The 14,029-nt window shown below is 40.7% G+C and overlaps 1 protein-coding gene across 7 annotated transcripts in view; it reads right to left on the reverse strand.

Moving 5' to 3' along the window:
* NCALD (neurocalcin delta) overlaps nt 1-14,029 on the reverse strand; it is a 291,656-nt gene that overhangs the window by 60,662 nt on the left and 216,965 nt on the right. The window contains exon 1 of one of the 7 annotated variants that reach the window (XM_036337951.1): nt 2,979-3,156. The exons of 5 other annotated variants lie outside the window; for them this stretch is intronic. The gene's annotated coding sequence lies outside the window, so the exon portion shown is untranslated. Of the gene's footprint in view, nt 1-2,978; nt 3,159-14,029 lie in introns of those variants that run through there. One more of the 7 variants, XM_036337950.1, reaches the window with a different exon arrangement.

Genomic DNA, 14,029 nt, shown 5'->3' on the forward strand with positions numbered 1-14,029 from the left:
ATGCACATTTCAAATATTGTGCACAAAGTACCTTCTAGAGTATTCCTTCAGCTATGATCTCATATAGCATTCTGCATTCTTCATCTAAGTACTACTTGCTTATTTTCTCTGAGTGGATACAAGTCCCTTCGTCAGTACCTATAGTCTTCTGTGGTCCATGGTTTTAACTTGCATAACTTGCATTAACACTATGCATTTTTCCTTTTAACCCCTATCTAACCAGGTAAGAATTCCTTAGTCCAAGTCACGTAAGATTACTTATGGATTTCAAGGAGAAAAAAAAGAGAAAATTACAGCTTGGTAGCTATAAGGACATTTCATTCCTTTTCACACAGAAATCAGAATACTCTGGGAAACTCACCCTTTCAGAGAATAAAATCAGATGTGGTGAAATTGAATGTGGAAATGACAATGTGGATTTTGTTTGATGCTGTCCTATGACCTTTTGGCATCATTAGATCACATATCATTAAACTCAGGGGTAGAGAGAATGTAAGGGGATCCAGGAACTTGGATGGAAAAAATACTACATCTTTAGTTTCACTAATCTCAAACTGAAATTTAGTATTTATTGTCATTAAAATGGACGTCACAAACCACAGTACCTGTGATTTTGTTGCCAAGGAAAATGGCTGATATTCTCATATCATATCATTATAGTTATCTCGAAATTCCTTTTACTCTCATCACTACTTCAAATGATGGTATAATTTAATAGAGCACAATTCACAATTTTTAAAAAATTGGTAAACATATTTCAATAAGAGTGGTTTCCTTTGTAATCTTGCAGACCTTATCTCATGTATTTAAAAAACAGCATTCCGAGAAGAGTCTATGGGCTTCACCACGCTGCCAAAGAGGCTCATGACACCCAAAAGATTAAAATCCCTGAAACTACACACAAAACAGTGGATAATGCAACAGCCAAGTTCCTAGAGTAAATCATTCCTTGCTAGTATTTTTTGAAGCTGAAACAAACTTGACCTTGAAGTCACACAGTCTCCTTGTTGTAAGTAGATGATTCTGATGAGAGCCATTTCCCCGCGTATTTTGCCTTAAGAAAAGACCTGTGGATTCTAAAGCATCTCTGCTATTGTAGCATAGGTTGTTTTCTTCTAATGATGAACTTGATCATTGATACTTTGCTCTTATCTCTCATACTGCTGGAATCCAGTCTATTTTATAAGAGCATTGAATACGGTCACTTTATAACCTTAATTTAAAACATCATAGAAAGAGCATCAAGAAAGCTACTTGGGAAAGTATAATGAGAATTCCTTATTTTGAGTAAAAATAAATAAATAAATAAATAAAATAAACATCAAAGTTCCCCCACCAAAGACTGTGCTTTTAAATAACAGAGAGCCCGGTCCTATCCATGCTCATTTGAATTGCAAAGCAATTAGCATATTTCTGTGGATATTAAGACTGTGACCTCTGAGTTATAATTACGAGATAAATTAAATGAGATGATGTCTCAATAGATTTGCCTTAGTACACTTTTTAGAAAATGCTCCATGGAGACTCCGACCAAAAATAGTCATATCTAATGCCAGCAAGTTAAATGAATATTCACTCATTGAAAGCTATTGAGAAATCACTGATGCACCCACAGTTACTCACTTATCACTGAAGTTAAATACTGTTCAAAATGCTCATCTCCAGAGTAAAGTAAACACAATCAGAATTCAGAAACTAATAAAGAACATCAAAAATAAGAACAACATAGTCTTGCATTAACTTCAGATATAGTTCACATATCATAAAATATATTTTTTTCATACACATAGTTAAACCACTATTTTCTGTTCATCAAAATAGTAGGTGTATTACATGTGCTGCTCTTAAACCTGCGCTATTTTTTTCCTGTAAAACTTGTGAGATTTAGAAACCGATTAGACATCGAGGCTTTGATTAACTTCAATACCAGAGGTTTTCCTTGGATTATAAGCCACAAAATGATCCAACTAATTTACAATGATAGAAAATTCATGATGACTAAACTTGGGAAGAAAATGAACTACAATAAGGCAAACAAACCCATTCGCATTTTATGGTGTTATAGAAATAAAGAAATAAAAGGCCTTCCTAATCAGTTATCAGATTATTCATTCAAGACCTGGAGCAAATTTTCAGTGATTATATTGTGCTTCAATTAAAGCAGATCTACCAATGGCAATTCAGTTTCAGGGCTGCTGTTTTCCCCTAAAGGAATTAGTTCAATTTTTAAACATAAAAACAGATGATAGGACTCCTCAGGAAAGACCCTCCAATGTTATTCTCTTCACCGCGGAATTTTCAGAGGAAGATGCTGAAAATGTGCACTTTGCTCTAACAACCAAAGAGCCACGGCAGGCGCACATGGAGAGCTTCCAGCCCGACTTCCCTGGCATAGTCCAGATTATTTTGTTCTAAACAGGAAGCTGTTGACAGTTTTCCCTGGTCATTTCAGAATCCCCGATTTACAAGCAAAGCCCCAACTTCTGTTTCAAAGTCTAATGTCCTTTCCCGCTGTGCCTATTGTTGCTAAGTCTGAACGCTGCAAACGAGATAGAAACCAAATTCCAAACTATTCCGGGATGATTCAGAATAGGGAAGCAATTGTGAAAACAGCAAAGTTAGCAACATATTGCAACGCTATGCTGGAGTCTTGAAACCCAAAACAATGAGGGGAGGATTCCTGGAATTGGATGGGGCTTATTTGGCTCAAGCTGCCAAATCCGTATCTCTAAATAATGCCATGTTAGCAAGTGCTGAGCAAGAAAGACGCTTACATTTTAACCTACTTCCAGAACATTAACCCAAATTTAACCAAATTCCAGAGGCTGCACAAAATTAGCAACCAGAAGCCGCTTCATGGTTTTCCCTGGTACAACAATAATTGCTTGTGAAGACACACTTGTGGGAGGTAAGAGAGAGGGGAAACCACAATGATCTATAAAACATCTAGCCGTTTGTGCAGAAAGGAAACGAATTACCTCACACGGAAGAAGTGCAAGATTTAACAGTCCATGCTCCGCAGCCCTGGGCAGCGGCAGCGGCGGTGGGAGCGGCGGTGGGAGCAGCAGCAGCAGCAGAGGCGGCAGCAGCCAGCATCCACCAGATTCTCACAGGCCTTTGACTGTGTGGACTCAGCCACAGACTCTGCCTCCAGCTGACGTCAAAGTCCCTGTCACATGGCCAGATGAAAGCCAAGAGAGCATTGGTTGTCGTAGCAACCACAGAACAGCTCTGAAATTATTTCAATAGGTCATCTGTCACTGTGATGTGTGTGTGTGTGTGTACATACACACACACACACACAAACACACACACACACCCTGTAACCATCACGGACAGCTCCCTCAACCCCCCAAGTGGTGACTCAAGAGTGCCTCCAACTTTCCTCTTTAGGACTTGGGTGTCTGTTCTTAACTGTGTTTGCAGGAAAATGCATGCCACTCAGAAGTTCCCATCGGTCTCGCTTTACCAGCATGAAGCATGTGTCTCTATAGAACAGAAGGAAAGAAACTGAAAAATCCTGGAGGTAGTTTTCTGAGCTAATTAAATCTATTTGTAAGCAAATGGATAAAATCAGAAGCTCTAAGGGGAGTTGGAAGAAAAGGCATTTTTAGGTTTTGTTTTTTTAAATATATTTTATTGATTTTTTACAGGGAGTAAGGGAGAGGGATAGAAACATCGATGAGAGAGAAATATTGATCAGCTGCCTCCTGCACATTCCCTACGGGGGATGTACCCGCAACCAAGATACATGCCCTTGACCGGAATCGAACCCAGGACCCTTCAGTCCGCAGGCCGACACTCTATCCACTGAGCCAAACCAGTCAGGGCAGAAAAGGCAATTTTAACACTATGTAAGAACCCAATCAATGGACTGAGCTGTGCTAGCGATGGAAAGAAAAACAAGAAGCAGGGGTACTGGCCCACAGTCGGATGAGGAAATCTAATAATCCCGACACCACCTATGATGGGGAAATGGGTGAGATGAATTCAGAATTCCTGCATCGCAAAATGCCTATGCAAGGATGATGGCCAAAAGAGTTTCAAACCCGTGCTGCTTTAAGAAAACCTTTGTAATTATTTTGGACCTTTACTTTGGGGTCACCATACAGGTGCCAAATCCCCTCCTCCTAAATGCTCCGGTCCATCCCTCTTGGGGCTCAGTGTGGAGTCAGTGGGTGAGTGTCCTGCCAATGCCAAGTTCAGCGAAGCCCAGAGTGGCAGAATAAAAACAGTCCTGTCTGCTTTCTAACTTCAGCTTCATTTCCTCTAGGACGAGCTAGCTTACTTCTAACACCACACACATGCTTATTTCCCAGTTTATTCTCCCTCTATATAACAGAAAGCCAATTACACAAAATGAAATAAAATCTACAGGAAGGTGCTCTGAAAAATACATACAAAAACATATATTCCTTCAGAGGGCACAGGGGAGAAAAGGCAGGGGGAAGAGACTGCTCTGAAAACCCGAAGTTAGTATTATCAGAATTCCTATTCTGGCGTCCTTTTATTTTATTTTATTTTTAAAAAATATATTTTATTGATTTTTTTACAGAGAGGAAGCGAGAGGAATAGAGAGTTAGAAACATCAATGAGAGAGAAACATCGATCAGCTGCCTACTGCACACTCCCTACTGGGGATGTGCCTGCAACCAAGGTACACGCCCTTGACCGGAATCGAACCTGGGACCCTTTAGTCCGCAGGGTGACGCTCTATCCACTGAGCCAAACCGGTTAGGGCTCTGGCGTCGTTTTAAATAAATGGGCAGCTCTGGGGTGTTGCAAAATCTCAATGGAAACCCAGCCAGCTGGGCAGATTACATTTTTGTCACTCTAAAAGAATGCCATTTCTTCAGAGTCATTCATTGCTTCTTGAACAATAAGACTAATGTCCAAGCTGTTTGGCATGGAATCTTCCTATTCCATCTTCCTCTCTCTTGACCTCTGTCCCAGCTCCAGTGGGGAGGACAAAAATAAAAGTGTTTTCATTTGAAAAGCTATTTTCCTGATGTTATTAGCTGGAGCACTGCTAAAGTAAAACCAAGCCGTAATGCTTCCCCTTTAATTTCAGGTGAATGACAGCAGGAATTTACCTGTTTGCACAGGGACAATTGGCTCATTGAATCCCACGCCTATCTAAATGGGTCAGGATGTGTCACTGGGGGCAGGTTTCAGTAACAGTCACAATTTACAAATTTGCCATTTGTCCAGTTCTGATTCTCTGTTCCGAAATGCAATCCTAGCAATGAGGGGGATGCGAAGAGAGGGGAGAAAGCGTATCCTTCTAGACTTTCAGGGCCCAGGGCCCTGAGCTGCCTGCCTTATCGTCTCTCACAGATCCAGCATCGAAGAGTAAAACTGCAGTACCACGCTTTGCCAATAGGGGGTGTCCTCTGAAACCAGAAGCTCTAGGTTCTAAAAATTCCTGAAAGTCATGGCTTTCTTGAGTTTAAAATTTAGCAGAAACGAACACTTCTCAAAATTTTCTATTACTTTGAAGACTAAATATATTTATTTATTTATTTTTAATATATTTTTATTGATTTTTTTACAGAGAGGAAAGGAGAGAGAGAGAGAGAGAGTTAGAAACATCGATGAGAGAAACATCGATCAGCCGCCTCCTGCACATCTCCTACTTGGGGATGTGCCCGCAACCCAGGTACATGCCCTTGACCGGAATCAAACCTGGGACCTTTCAGTCCGCAGGCCGATGCTCTATCCACTGAGCCAAACCGGTTTTGGCAAGACTAAATATATTTAACTATTTATTGACCTGATCTTAACTCATTGTAGGTTAAAGCAATCAGCGGACTGGCCTTCCATACGTACAGTGGACGCATGCTTCCAACCTGCCATTACTTATTCCCCTTTGCAAACTACCGAGGATCAGATCCGCCTCTTACAGCTAAGGAAGCTACCGGTCCCCTCAGGGTTGAAATCGTGATGAGGATCTCGTTGGAGCTCAGACTGATATCATTGTGGCTCATTAATCCAAATGTAGCTTGGAAATATCACAGGAAACACACACACGAGGGCCTTTTCCAATTGCAGCCCACGCGTTGAAGGAATATGTGCCACTTTACTTTTTTAAATGACAACTCACTTTTTAGGTGAACGTGGCTGACTGAATTTAAAAATATCCATTCAAAAATACGTCTGCACTGGAGTTTAGACTTGCCGTGTGAGCGTCAAGGCTGCGTATTATTAGTCTGACCACTGGGCCGGAAGTAACTGGGAAACGCCACTAAGCCAGTCTGACTCGGGTTCACACGCCTGAATGAGCAGGTGGGAATGACAGGTGAGGATAACCAGCCTTTTATTTGATGTTTCCAGGTACAGACGTTTCTGTGTCACTGCCCTAGCATCGGTGGGAAGGACATGGACATATTTTTTGGAGGCACTGGGTTCAAATCTCCTCTGGGCAAATGACTTGAGTCTTCTGAGGTTCAGTGCCTAGCTCCCAGGGTTGTTGTGAGGATGATAAAGTTAATGTATTCTAGAATTCTCACACCCTGCCACAGGGTGGACGGCTCTAGGTGTGTCATTTCTTGCTTATATGTCTGACTCTGGTAAGTCTTAAAAGACCTCCAGGGAAAGTATGGGGTTTGATTCATCTCTACAACTCTACAGTTAGTACACGGCCTGAAACATAATACATGCTCAATAAATGTTGAGTGACTCAAATATTGGGAAATAAATGCTGTGCAATAGAAAGAAATGGTTCCTGTGTCTTCCCACTAACAGAGAATAGAAAGCATTCTCTCACCCCCACCCCACCCCACCTCTGGCCCCTGCAAAAAACGCAAAAGAAAAGAGAAAAAAAAATTTGATTTATCACAAAATTTTCTAGCAATGGATGGGCTCAAGTCACTTTACCAAGGAAATCAAACTTATCTCTACTGAACCATAAATAGTTATTATGACTGTACGTAAGTTATATGCAGATGTATTTTATGGCTACTGCTATAGATATTGTACCATCTTTCACATTAATTGAGCACTTACTATATGTGAAATTTTGTCCTAAATACTGCAAATATATGAAATCATTTACTGTAATGCTTTATGAAGAAGGTACCAGCCTTTTTCACATTTCACAACTGAAGAAACGTCAGCACATAAAGACTAAGTAACTTGCCCACCTTGTTGTACCTGGTAGAGTAGGATCTACATCCCAGAAACCTGGCCCTGTAGATTTTTGGAAGTAATTTATGCTTTATATATGCTTAGAAAGACTTGAATTATTTATTATGCTTATTTTACACTTGAGTTTTAATTTCTTACGAGGAGGAGAAAGCTGACTTATCTTTTCTGAGCAATGATCCTTAATCTAGCTTAGGCCTAAGGGGTGATAGGGCAAGAAAAAACTAATCAGGACAATTTGAATCAAGGAAAATGGGCAAAATAAAATAGTGAAAATATCCTGAATAAAATGGTGCCCAAATTATTATAGTCTTCACTGAAGCAAATATTTGGATTGCACAGGCTTGGGTAGCTTTTGTTTTCCACTATGATGGAGTTTCATGTTTTCAAACCAATACTCTCACTGAGATAATAATAGCTGGGTTTTTTTAAAAAGAAATGGTTGGAAGGCTTCAAAGGGCAGCAAAGGCAGAAAAATCTATTGATGTTAGCCCAATACTCCTCACATTATCTCTGCTTTTCTCCTCCAATTATTGAACAATTCTTTTAAAAAAAAATATATATATATATATATATTTCAGAGAGGAAGGGAGAGGGAGAGAGAGATAGAAACATCAATGATGTCAGAGAATCATTGATCGGTTGCCTCCTGCACGCCCCCTACTGGAAATTGAGTCTGCAACCTGGGCATGTGCCCCCTACTGGAGTCAAACCCAGGACCCTTCAGTCCACAGGCCAATGCTCTATCCAATGAGCCAAACCAGCCAGGGCTACTGGATAATTCTTAAGTGGTGTTGGCATTCTCAGAGACTGGAGAGACAAAAAGTTGGAGTAAAAATATTCCAAGCATCCAGGACGGTAGGGATAAAAATTCTATTTTTAAAAAGGGAATCACAGAGAAGAAGTGATCGCAACATTCTGAAGAGTGTTTCTCTTGGAGCATTTGCCAGCTCCTAAATGGTGTTATATAAGAGAGTAAGAAGTAGAGCATAAAAATACATCTAAGAGGATAAAAACATAAAGGGAGGGCTTAGCAGCCTTACAGTCCTTGGGAGACAAAAACTGCAGTGCAGGCTCCTCCAAGGAGTTTGAGTTGGTAAACACCCTAAGTCTTCAGGTCTCATAACTAAAAGGCAAAGCCCTGGAAGTAATGGAAAACAAGAAATAGATACACCCTCACCAAAAGCCAGTTTCCATCCTGGAAGCATTCAAATACCTAATCGGATCAAGGCAATTTGCTCCTGTTGTAACTACACTCCAGAGAAAATGAACCCTCTCTAAAAGAATATGACATCACCCAGAGCCCTTACTATTTTTCACACATCACTTCTAACTCAATCCAAAATCATGACTCATGCCAGGAGTCAGGTCTAACAGCCCAAAATCAAAGAGGAAAAAATAGGCAATAGACATAGACCCACAGGTGATTCATCTTCTGTAGTTATCATAAGACAGGGATTTTAAAATAACTATCATTAATATGTTCAAGGGAATAGATGGCAAGATAGAGAGTTTCACATGTAAAAAATAAAACCTACAAAAAGGAGCATATTAGGATGAAAAGAACTGAAAAATACAACAATTTAAAAACACAAGAGGTGGGTTGGAGAAGAGAAAATTAGTGAAATTAAAAATAGGTCAGCAGACAATATCCAGACGGAAGTATAAGAAGAACGAAAAATACAGAAGAGAATGTAAGAGACATTTGGGACATGATGCATTGCCGGGGTCCAACCCCAGCAGGTCCAGGGGTCCCCAAAGGTGTGGACGGAGTCGGCGAAGAAGGAATGACACAGAGACAGCGTTCAGTTGATCAGCAGCCTAGCCAGGATCTCTAACCAGGATCTCCAGCCAAGTTCTGGTCTGGATCTCCAGCGAAGTTCTGTGTCCATGTTCTCTTGCTAGGTTCTCCAGCCAGGTTCTCCAGCCAAGTTCTGGTCTGGATCTCCAGAGAGGTTCTGCTCTGGATCTCCAGCGAAGTTCTGGTTAGGAACTCCAGCCAGGTTCTGTGTCCATGTTCTCTTGCTAGGTTCTCCAGGTTCTCCAGCCAGGTTCAGTCACCAGGTTCTAGTCAGGTTCTCTTGCCAATTTCTGTAGTCAGGTTCAGTCCAGGATCTTTTGCCATGTTCTCTCCAGCGAAGTTCTTCTGTCTCTAGGTTCTGTGTAGGTTCTGTCTTCTAAGTTCTGTCTTCTAAGTTCTGTGTCCTAAGTTCTGTGTTCTAAGTTCTGTCTCTCGCTGTCTTGTTAAATCTGTATTTATACCAGTTGATTCAATCCTATCAATCTCTATTACAAAGGTTAGGGCGTTTCTTATCCCCATTCCAGGGAGTAAAGATTATGTAGCTTAAGCATGATTGTTCATAGTTAAAGTGATTAATTACCCGCCTGGCACTTAGTTAAGAGGTTTTATTCCCTCCCTAACTTCAGGGGAAAATCCCTACCTGGGGAAACAACCTTTCTCAGAGAGGAGACCTTGGTTAAAACACATAGTGCCAAGAAGGTGAGCAAACATATTAAGAACAGTATGCCATATATGCCGGGTCCCTTGAAACAGCAAGGATGGACCGGCTCCCGGCAATGCATTTGGGAAAGAAGAAGAGAATAAAGAGATAGGGCAGAAGCCATATTTGAAGGAACTGGCTGAGAAATACAAAACAACAGAATTAAGGAGCCCCGTCGACCCCACACAGGGTAACAAAGAAAATCACACAGACTCATTATGACCAAACTGCTGAAAACGAAAGACAGAGACAAATCTTAAAGCAGCAAGACAAAAAAAAATCATATTAACTTTAAAGGAGCAACCAAAGACTTTTTAACCGTAAAACAAACAAATAAACTATTCCATTAGAAAACCAGCAAAAGACAGGAAGAGATATTTCCACCCAAAATATATACAGATGACTACTAAGCACAGAAACCATTTTTCCAAAATCATTAGCCATTAGGGAAATGCAAGTTAAAACATGATGAGATAGCACTACATACCTATCAAAAATAGAAAATACTCACAACACTAAATGCTGGCAAGGATGCGGACACTGAGTCACTCACACATTGCTGGTGGGAATGTAAAATGGTGCCGCCACTGTGGAAACCAGTGTGCCAGTTCTTTTTAAAAAAGAAAATGCAACTATCATATGACTCAACAATTGCGTTTCTGGGTATTGCAGAGGAATGCAAACACAAAAGCTTGTACACAAATGCTCGCAGCTGCTCTCATTGTAATGGCCAATAAATGGAAATAACTCAGGTGCTTTCACTGAGTGAATGGGCAAACACATTTTAGTAGATCCATCCCATGGAATACTGCACAGTACTAAAATGGAAAAAAGCTACTGATGCCTGAATATCCAAAGAATTCTGCTGAGTGCAAAGCCAGTCTTTAAAAGGTCACATACTGTACAATTCCATTTATATAACATTATCGATATGACAGAATTAAGAAATGAAAAACAGGTCGGTGGTCAGCAGGGATTAAGGAGGAGCTGCATACAAGAGATATACTTTGAAAATAGGGACACAGAAAGGCTAAAAGTAAAAAGATGGAAAGTGATATACAAACTACCAAGCGAAAGCTGGGGTAACAATATGACTATGGAGAAATACTATTTGAGCCTGAGACAGTTGGCTCAGTGGATAGAGCGTCGGCCTGCTGAAGGGTCCCAGGTTCGATTCTGGGCAAAGGTACGTACCTCGGTTGCAAGCTCGATCCAGGCCCTGGTCGGGGTGCATGCGGGAGGCAACTAATTGATGTGTCTCTCTCGAATTGATACTTCTCTCTCTCTGCTTCTCCCCTTCCCTTCCACTCTCTCTAAAAATCAATGGGAAAATATCCTCAGGTGAGGATTAGCAAAAAAAGAAGGAAAGGAAGGAAGGAAGGAAGGAAGGAAGGAAGGAAGGAAGGAAGGAAGGAAGGAAGGGAGGGAGGGAGGGAGGGAAGTGGGGGGTATTTGATAGCAAGGTAAGCAAAAAATACTACTAGGGATACAGAGGAAGACTTATCAAATCACTTCTAAATATGCAAGTACCTAATAAAATATCATCAAGATAAATAAAAAAATCCACAATAATAGCATTGATTTAACATATATTTCTCTGTAACTTATAGAACAAATAGCAAAAAAAAAAAAAAAAAAAAAAAGGTAGGGATATAGAATATTTCAGTGGCAAAATTAACCAACCTGATTTAGTCACCACATGAAGAATGATGATATAAACAATCACAAAAGGCAATTTTTTTCTTAAATGTATTTAATAATTCTGACTAGCTGCTGGGCCATAGGAATGTCTCAACACATTATAAGTAACTGAAATCACAAATATGCTCTTTGCACAATGCAGAACAAAGCTAGAAATCAATATGAAAAAGACAAAGAAAAGTCCCTAAATGGAAACTAAGCAATCCATTTCTAGATAATCTATGGATTAAAAAGATTTACATTGCAACTCAGAAATATCTGAACTGAACACCAAAAATATAATGTATCAAAACTTACATGCATCTGAAACACTATTTTTTACACAGTTTTTTTATTGATTTCAGAGAGAGGAAGGGTGAGGGAGAAAGAGATAGAAACATCAGTGATGAGAGAGAATCATTGATCGGCTGCCTCCCAAAGCCCCCCCACTGGGGATCAAGCCTACATGCTGAACATGTGCCTCGACCAGAAATCGAACTATGACCTCCTGGTTCATAGGTCGATGCTCAACCACTGAGCTACGCCTGCCAGGCTAATGAACATGCACATATATGTTAAAAAACAACAACAAACACTGAGGTTCCACATTTGGCATGGCCCTTTGAAGAATTCCATGGACCTGTTCCCCAGAGAAACAAGCATAACTGATGAAAAATATTTTAAAATATCATATAAAGTCTCTGGAAATCATCCTTAGGGCATACAGCCAATGAAGAAACATTTATTTTTTAAAAATACTAAAACTTGCTAAGAAGTTTGAGAGTCTGTGGTACCTGAATCTTGATCCACTTCCTCCCCAAACTTTCAGCTCAGTTCATAAAAGTTTCATTTTGGAAAGGTTTGACCAATAAGATTGGGCTCCTTCTCCCTTAACCCTCAGTCAAAGGCTACAGTATTTCACTGGGAAATGCAAGCCATCAGCCTTTCTCAAGTCCTGCTATTAAATCCCTGGTGAGTATAGCCACCAGGAAAAAGAGAGAGCCCAATCTTATTTAAGGCACAATTATTATATGTTAAATCTAATCCCAACTGTTAAAGTTTCCAGCATTGCAAATTGGGAACTTTATATAAGTGAGATATCACATTTATATATATAAAAGGCTAAGCGACCATCCGACCGTCCGACCAGTCCATAGGTATGATGCACACTGACCATCAGGGGGCAGACGCTCAACGCAGGAGCTGCTGAGCTGCGGTGACTTGGCTACCGCGGTTTCCGAAACCAGAGAGGAGAAAGCCTGATTCCAGGGTGCATCACCCGAGAACTGCCCTCTCACAATCCGGGACCCCTCAGGGGATGTCGGAGAGCCAGTTTCGGCCCGATCCCACAGACCAGGCCGAGGGACCCCACCTGCTGGAGGGACCCCGCTCACCCAGCAGATGCCCTTGGAGCCATGGTGCTGCCCCAGGTGTGGCCGGCCAGGGAGGGACCGTGAGAGGTTGGCTCCAGGGCGTGTCTGGCCCTTCTCGCCCAGTCCTGTCCCGCCAGCCACCTTGTAATTAATTTCCTTTCAATGTGCACGAATCCGTGTACCAGGGCACTAGTGTTAAATAAGCTTATAGAATTCCATGAAATTCCCAGGAATCCCTGGAGCAGAAAATAGAATTCACTACACTCAAAAGCATTGCACAAGAAATATTAGAGAGCAGCTCCTCCCATCTCCGAGTAATTAAGTGAGTAACCTTTAACTAATACTTGGCAAATATTCAAAGACTCTTTAAAGCCTTTCTGGACACTGAGGAGTCACAGGCACAGAAGATAAAGAAAAAGGAGAGGAGAGACAACAAAATCACTCAAGGAATAAAAATGGCCTCTCCTTTCACCCTGCCTGCCTTTCATAGATTGAATGAGAGGAATAAATCCTTTCCTCAAAGAGAGAGAATTTCCCACATGCATCTAAGGATGTTGCTTTGTAGGAACACGGTCCGTGAATCATCTCTCTTTATATTTAATCTCCCATACAAAAGGAAAGGTGCAAAATGTCACTTTTCCATCAGCAACATCCAGTATAATCAGAGCAAATTTGGTAATAGGATCTTTGTTTTTGCTTTTTGGTAAAAGACTGTTTGAGAACCGGAGCTGTCTCTGCTGCCAGGCCGCCCCTGTTGCATATGTATAAACCCAACTTTTACTGATCTTCAAGGATTCTACCCCTTCCTACGGCCCCCGGAAATAGGCCCAGAAAGCATGAAGAAGCTGGTGCTTTCCTTGAGCCCCTATTAAAAGTGCAACTCCTGTCAACAAGCATAGAGTCAATCCTGAAATTCGTCCCCAGCTCAAAGTCATACACTTTGTTGAGTGTTGGCATTAAAGGTTGGCATCAAAGATTCTTGCTGTGTTATAATGTAAAGAATATAAACTTCGGAGTCAGGTACACGCAGGTTTAGATGTGGGCTCCCCCAAAAATGACTTTTTATCTCTGTGACTTTGGACAGTTTATTTCATCTCTCTGAGCCTTGATTTTATTACCTTGCAGGGTGGTTATAAAGAGTGATGCTCAATTTAGTACCGCATCTGGTACAGTTAAAGAGACAAAATTAAGCTTCATAATTAGGAAGAATAATTCAGAAATGTGCTAATTAGAGTCCAGTTTATCCTAAATGTATGCTTTCCAAATTTTCTGTTTTCATTGTATTCCTTAGTAAATTATAATTGTTCTTTTTATCAGAACTATAAATTTATA

The sequence above is a fragment of the Myotis myotis genome, unplaced genomic scaffold (genome assembly GCF_014108235.1).
Source record: "Myotis myotis isolate mMyoMyo1 unplaced genomic scaffold, mMyoMyo1.p scaffold_m19_p_16, whole genome shotgun sequence".
Classification (NCBI taxonomy): domain Eukaryota; kingdom Metazoa; phylum Chordata; class Mammalia; order Chiroptera; family Vespertilionidae; genus Myotis; species Myotis myotis.